Source organism: Arachis hypogaea, chromosome 3 (genome assembly GCF_003086295.3).
Source record: "Arachis hypogaea cultivar Tifrunner chromosome 3, arahy.Tifrunner.gnm2.J5K5, whole genome shotgun sequence".
In the NCBI taxonomy this organism is placed as follows: domain Eukaryota; kingdom Viridiplantae; phylum Streptophyta; class Magnoliopsida; order Fabales; family Fabaceae; genus Arachis; species Arachis hypogaea.
The window spans coordinates 15,727,999-15,733,943 of record NC_092038.1 but is presented as its reverse complement, the minus strand read 5'-3'; the positions used below and the strand labels follow the sequence as shown (position 1 = coordinate 15,733,943).

General features: G+C 40.7%; 1 non-coding gene across 1 annotated transcript; it reads left to right on the top strand.

Annotated features, from left to right (window-relative positions):
* The first annotated feature begins 3,322 nt into the window (after positions 1-3,322).
* On the top strand, positions 3,323-3,430 carry LOC112793265 (small nucleolar RNA R71). The gene has a single exon (XR_003197967.1). It is a non-coding gene; the product is annotated as a small nucleolar RNA R71 (small nucleolar RNA).
* The last annotated feature ends 2,515 nt before the right edge of the window (positions 3,431-5,945 follow it).

The window sequence follows — 5,945 nt, the reverse complement described above, 5'->3', positions numbered from 1 at the left end:
TCAACTCCAACTGAATAACAAAGGTGACAAATGAGATGAGGAAAGGCTAACCTTGCCAAGGTAGAGGACTTGTCCGCCACCTTATAAAGTTCTTGGGATATCACCTCATGAACTTCTATTTCTTCTCCAATCATGATGCTATGAATCATGATAGCCCGGTCTATAGTAACTTCGGACCGGTTGCTAGTGGGAATGATTGAGCGTTGGATAAACTCCAACCATCCTCTAGCCACGGGCTTGAGGTCATGCCTTCTCAATTGAACCGGCTTTCCTCTTGAATCTCTCTTCCATTGGGCGCCCTCTTCACAAATGACTGTGAGGACTTGGTCCAACCTTTGATCAAAGTTGACCCTTCTAGTGTAAGGGTGTTCATCTCCTTGCATCATGGGCAAGTTGAATGCCAACCTTACATTTTTCGGACTAAAATCCAAGTTTTTCCCCCGAACCATAGTAAGCCAATTCTTTGGATCCGGGTTTACACTTTGATCATGGTTCTTGGTGATCCATGCATTGGCATAGAACTCTTGAACCATTAAGATTCCGACTTGTTGAATGGGGTTGGTAAGAACTTCCCAACCTCTTCTTCGGATCTCGTGTCGGATCTCCGGATAGTCACTCTTTTTTAGTTTGAAAGGGACCTCGGGGATCACCTTCTTCAAGGCCACAACTTCATAGAAGTGGTCTTGATGCACCCTTGAGATGAATCTCTCCATCTCCCATGACTCGGAAGTGAAAGCTTTTGCCTTCCCTTTCCTCTTTCTAGAGGTTTCTTCAGCCTTGGATGCCATAAATGGTTATGAAAAAACAAAAAGCAATGCTTTTACCACACCAAACTTAAAAGGTTTGCTCGTCCTCGAGCAAAAGAAGAAAGAAGAGAGTAGAAGAAGAAGAAATGAAGGAGATGGAGATGGCTTTGTGGTTCGGCCAAAGGGGGAGAAAGAGTGTTTAGGTTGTGTGAAAATGAAGGAGTGAAGATGGGTTTATATAGGGGTGGGGAGAGGGTTAGGGTTCGGTTATGGGAGGGTGGGTTTGGGAGGGAAAGTGTTTTGAATTTGAATGGTGAGGTAGGTGGGGTTTTATGAAGGATGGATGTGAGTGGTGAAGAGAAAGATGTGATTTGATAGGTGAAGGGTTTTTGGGGAAGAGGTGTTGAGGTGATTGGTGAATGGGTGAAGAAGAGAGAGAGTGGTGGAGTAGGTGGGGATCCTGTGGGTTCCACAGATCCTGAGGTGTCAAGGAAAAGTCGTCCCTGCACCAAGTGGCGAGCAAAATTGCTCTTTGTGCCAATTCTGGCGTTAAACGCCGGGCTGGTGCCCATTTCTGGCGTTTAACGCCAAGTTCTTGCCCTTCTCTGGCGTTTAACGCCAGTCTGGTGCCCCTTTCTGGCGTTAAACGCCCAGAATGGTGCCAGACTGGGCGTTAAACGCCCATATGCTAGCCTTACTGGCATTTAAACGCCAGCAGGATCTTCCTCCAGGGTGTGCTATTTTTCTTTCTGTTTTTCTTTCTATTTTTGCTTTTTCAATTGATTTTGTGACTTCTCATGATCATCAACCTACAGAAAACATAAAGTAACAAAAGAGAATAGATAATATATAACATTGGGTTGCCTCCCAACAAGCGCTTCTTTAATGTCAGTAGCTTGACAGAGGGCTCTCATGGAGCCTCACAGATGCTCAGAGCAATGTTGGAACCTCCCAACACCAAACTTAGAGTTTGAATGTGGGGGTTCAACACCAAACTTAGAGTTTGACTGTGGGGGCTCTGTTTGGCTCTGTTTTGAGAGAAGCTCTTCATGCTTCCTCTCCATGATGACAGAGGGATATCCTTGAGCCTCAAACACAAAGAATTCTCCATTCACTTGAATGATCAATTCTCCTCTATCAACATCAATCACAACCTTTGCTGTGGCTAGGAAGGGTCTGCCAAGGATGATGGATTCATCCATGCACTTCCCAGTCTCTAGGACTATGAAATCAGCAGGGATGTAATGGTCTTCAACTTTTACCAGAACGTCATCTACAAGTCCATGAGCTTGTTTTCTTGAATTGTCTGCCATCTCTAGTGAGATTTTTGCAGCTTGCACCTCAAAGATCCCTAGCTTCTCTATTACAGAGAGAGGCATGAGATTTACACTTGACCCTAGGTCACACAAGGCCTTCTTGAAGGTCATGGTGCCTATGGTACAAGATATTGAAAACTTCCCAGGATCCTGTCTCTTTTGAGGTAATTTTTGCCTAGACAAGTCATCCAGTTCGTTGGTGAGCAAAGGGGGTTCATCCTCCCAAGTCTCATTTCCAAATAACTTGTCATTTAGCTTCATGATTGCTCCAAGGTATTTAGCAACTTGCTCTTCAGTGACATACTCATCCTCTTCAGAGGAAGAATACTCATCAGAGCTCATGAATGGCAGAAGTAAGTCCAATGGAATCTCTATGGTCTCATTTTGAGCCTCAGATTCCCATGGTTCCTCATTGGGGAACTCATTGGAGGCCAGTGGATGTCCATTGAGGTCTTCCTCAGTGGCGTTCACTGCCTCTTCCTCCTCTCCGAATTCGGCCATGTTGATGGCCTTGCACTCTCCTTTTGGATTTTCTTCTGTATTGCTTGGAAGAGTACTAGGAGGGAGTTCAGTAATTTTCTTGCTCAGCTGACCCACTTGTGCCTCCAAGTTTCTAATGGAGGACCTTGTTTCAGTCTTGAAACTTTGAGTGGTTTTGATTAGATCAGAGACCATGGTTGCTAAGTCAGAGTGGTTCTGCTTAGAACTCTCTGTCTGTTGCTGAGAAGATGATGGAAAAGGCTTGCCACTGCTAAACCTGTTTCTTCCACCATTATTATTGTTGAAACCTTGTTGAGGTCTCTGTTGATCCTTCCATGAGAAATTTGGATGATTTCTCCATGAAGGATTATAGGTGTTTCCATAGGGTTCTCCCATGTAATTCACCTCTTCCATTGAAGGGTTCTCAGGATCATAAGCTTCTTCTTCAGATGAAGCCTCCTTAGTACTACCTGGTGCATTTTGCATTCCAGACAGACTTTGAGAAATCATATTGACTTGCTGAGTCAATATTTTGTTCTGAGCCAATATGGCATTCAGAGTGTCAATCTCAAGAACTCCTTTCTTCTAATTTGTCCCATTGTTCACAGGATTTCTTTCAGAAGTGTACATGAATTGGTTATTTGCAACCATTTCAATTAGTTCTTGAGCTTCTGTAGGCGTCTTCTTCAGATGAAGAGATCCTCCAGCAGAGCTATCCAAAGACATCTTGGACAGTTCAGACAGACCATCATAGAAAATACCTATGATGCTCCATTCAGAAAGCATGTCAGAGGGACACTTTCTAATTAATTGTTTGTATCTTTCCCAAGCTTCATAGAGGAATTCTCCTTCCTTCTGTCTGAAGGTTTAGACTTCCACTCTAAGCTTACTCAATTTTTGAGGTGGAAAGAACTTTGCCAAGAAGGCATTGACTAGCTTTTCCCAAGAGTTCAGACTTTCTTTAGGTTGTGAGTCCAACCATGTCCTAGCTCTGTCTCTTACAGCAAAAGGGAATAGCATAAGTCTATAGACCTCAGGGTCAACCCCATTAGTCTTGACAGTGTCACAGATTTGCAAGAATTCAGTAAAAACTGATGAGGATCTTCCAATGGAAGTCCATGGAACTTGCAATTCTGTTGCATTAGAGAAACTAATTGAGGCTTAAGCTCAAAGTTGTTTGCTCCAATGGCAGGGATAGAGATGCTTCTCCCATAGAAGTCGGGAGTAGGTGCAGTAAAGTCACCCAGCACCTTCCTTGCATTGTTGGCATTGTTGTTATTTTTGGCTGCCATGGGTTCTTCTTCTTTGAAGATTTCTGTTAGGTCCTCTACAGAGAATTGTGCCTTAGCTTCTCTTAGCTTTCGCTTCAAGGTCCTTTCAGGTTCAGGGTCAGCCTCAACAAGAATGCTTTTGTCTTTACTCCTGCTCATATGAAAGAGAAGAGAATAAGAAAATATGGAATCCTCTATGTCACAGTATAGAGATTCCTTGAGGTGTCAGAGGAAAAGAAAAATAGAAGGCAGAAGTAGGAAATTCAAACTTATCAGAGAAGATGGAGTTCAAATTGTGCATTAAGGAATAGTGTTAGTCCATAAATAGAAGGATGTGAGAAGAGGGGAAGAAATTTTCGAAAATTAATTAAAAGATTTTGAAAACATTTTGAAAAACCTTAATTGATTTTCGAAAACCATGATTGAGAAAGAAGTAAAGTGATTTTTGAAAAAGATTTTGAAATTAGAAATCAAAAAGATATGATTTGAAAAACATTTTAAAAAAAATTTTGATTTTAAAAATTAATAACTTGGCTAACAAGAAAAGATATGATTCAAACATTAAACCTTTCTCAACAGAAAAGGCAACATACTTGAAATGTTGAATCAAATCATTAATTGATAGCAAGTATTTTTGAAAATGGAAAGAAATTGATTTTGAAAAAGATTTGATTTTGAAAAAAAAAATTTTGAAAACTTAACAAAATCTGAATTAAAAACAGAATCTTCCCTCTTGTGCCATCCTGGCGTTAAACGCCCAGAATGGTGCACATTCTAGCGTTTAACGCCCAAACCACTACCCTTTTGGGCGTTAAACGCCCAGCCAGGCACCCTGGCTGGCGTTTAAACGCCAGTCTGTCTTCTTCACTGGGCATTTTGAACGCCCAACTTTTTCTGTGTAGTTTCTCTGCTATATGTTCTGAATCTTCAATCCTCTGTATTATTGACTTGAAAAGACACAAATTAAAAATATTTTTGGATTTTTAATAATGAGGAATAATCAAAATGCAACTAAAATCAAATAACAATGCATGCAAGACACCAAACTTAGCAGTTTGAATACTGCTAACACTAACAAGATGAGAATGCATATGAGACACATAAACACTCAAGTCACGAGAATTTAAAAATCGGAGCAATGAAATCATCAAGAACAACTTGAAGATTAATGAAGACACATGCATGACTGCAAAAAGAACAGAAGCATGCAATTGACACCAAACTTAACATGAGACTCTAGACTCAACAAGAAACATAAAATATTTTTGGTTTTTATGATTTTGTAAAAAAATTTTTTTTTTTGGATTTTTCGAAAATTAAGTGGAAAAGAAAATAAAGGTATCAAAATTCTTAATGAAAATTCCAGGAATCATGCAATGTTAGTCTAAGACTCCGGTCCAGGAATTAGACATGGCTTCATAGCCAGCCAAGCTTTCAAAGAAAGCTCCGGTCCAAAACACTAGACATAGCCAATGGCCAGCCAAGCCTTAGCAGATCACTGCTCCAACAGCAAGATTGATAGAAATCAACAAGCTCTTGTGATGATAAGTTGAAACCTCGGTCCAATAAAATTAGACATGGCTTCACAGCCAGCCAGACTTCAACAGATCATCATGAAACTCTAGAATTCATTCTTAACAATTCTGAAAAAAAATACCTAATCTAAGCAACAAGATGAACCGTCAGTTGTCCAAACTCAACAATCCCTGGCAACGGCGCCAAAAACTTGGTGCACGAAATTGTGATCAATACTTTTCACAATTCAAATAATCCCCGGTGATGAATCCAAAAACTTGGTGTTCAATACCATGGCATAAACACAACTTCGCACAACTAACCAGCAAGTGTACTGGGTCGTCCAAGTAATAAACCTTACGCGAGTAAGGGTCGATCCCACAGAGATTGTTGGTATGAAGCAAGCTATGGTCACCTTGTAAATCTTAGTTAGGCAAACTCAAATGGTTATGAATGATGAATAAAACATAAAGATAAAGATAAAGATACTTATGCAATTCATTGGTGGGAATTTCAGATAAGCGTATGAAGATGCTTGGTCCCTTCCGTCTCTCTGCTTTCCTACCGTTTTCATCCAATCCTTCTTACTCCTTTCCATGGCAAGCTGTATGCAAGGG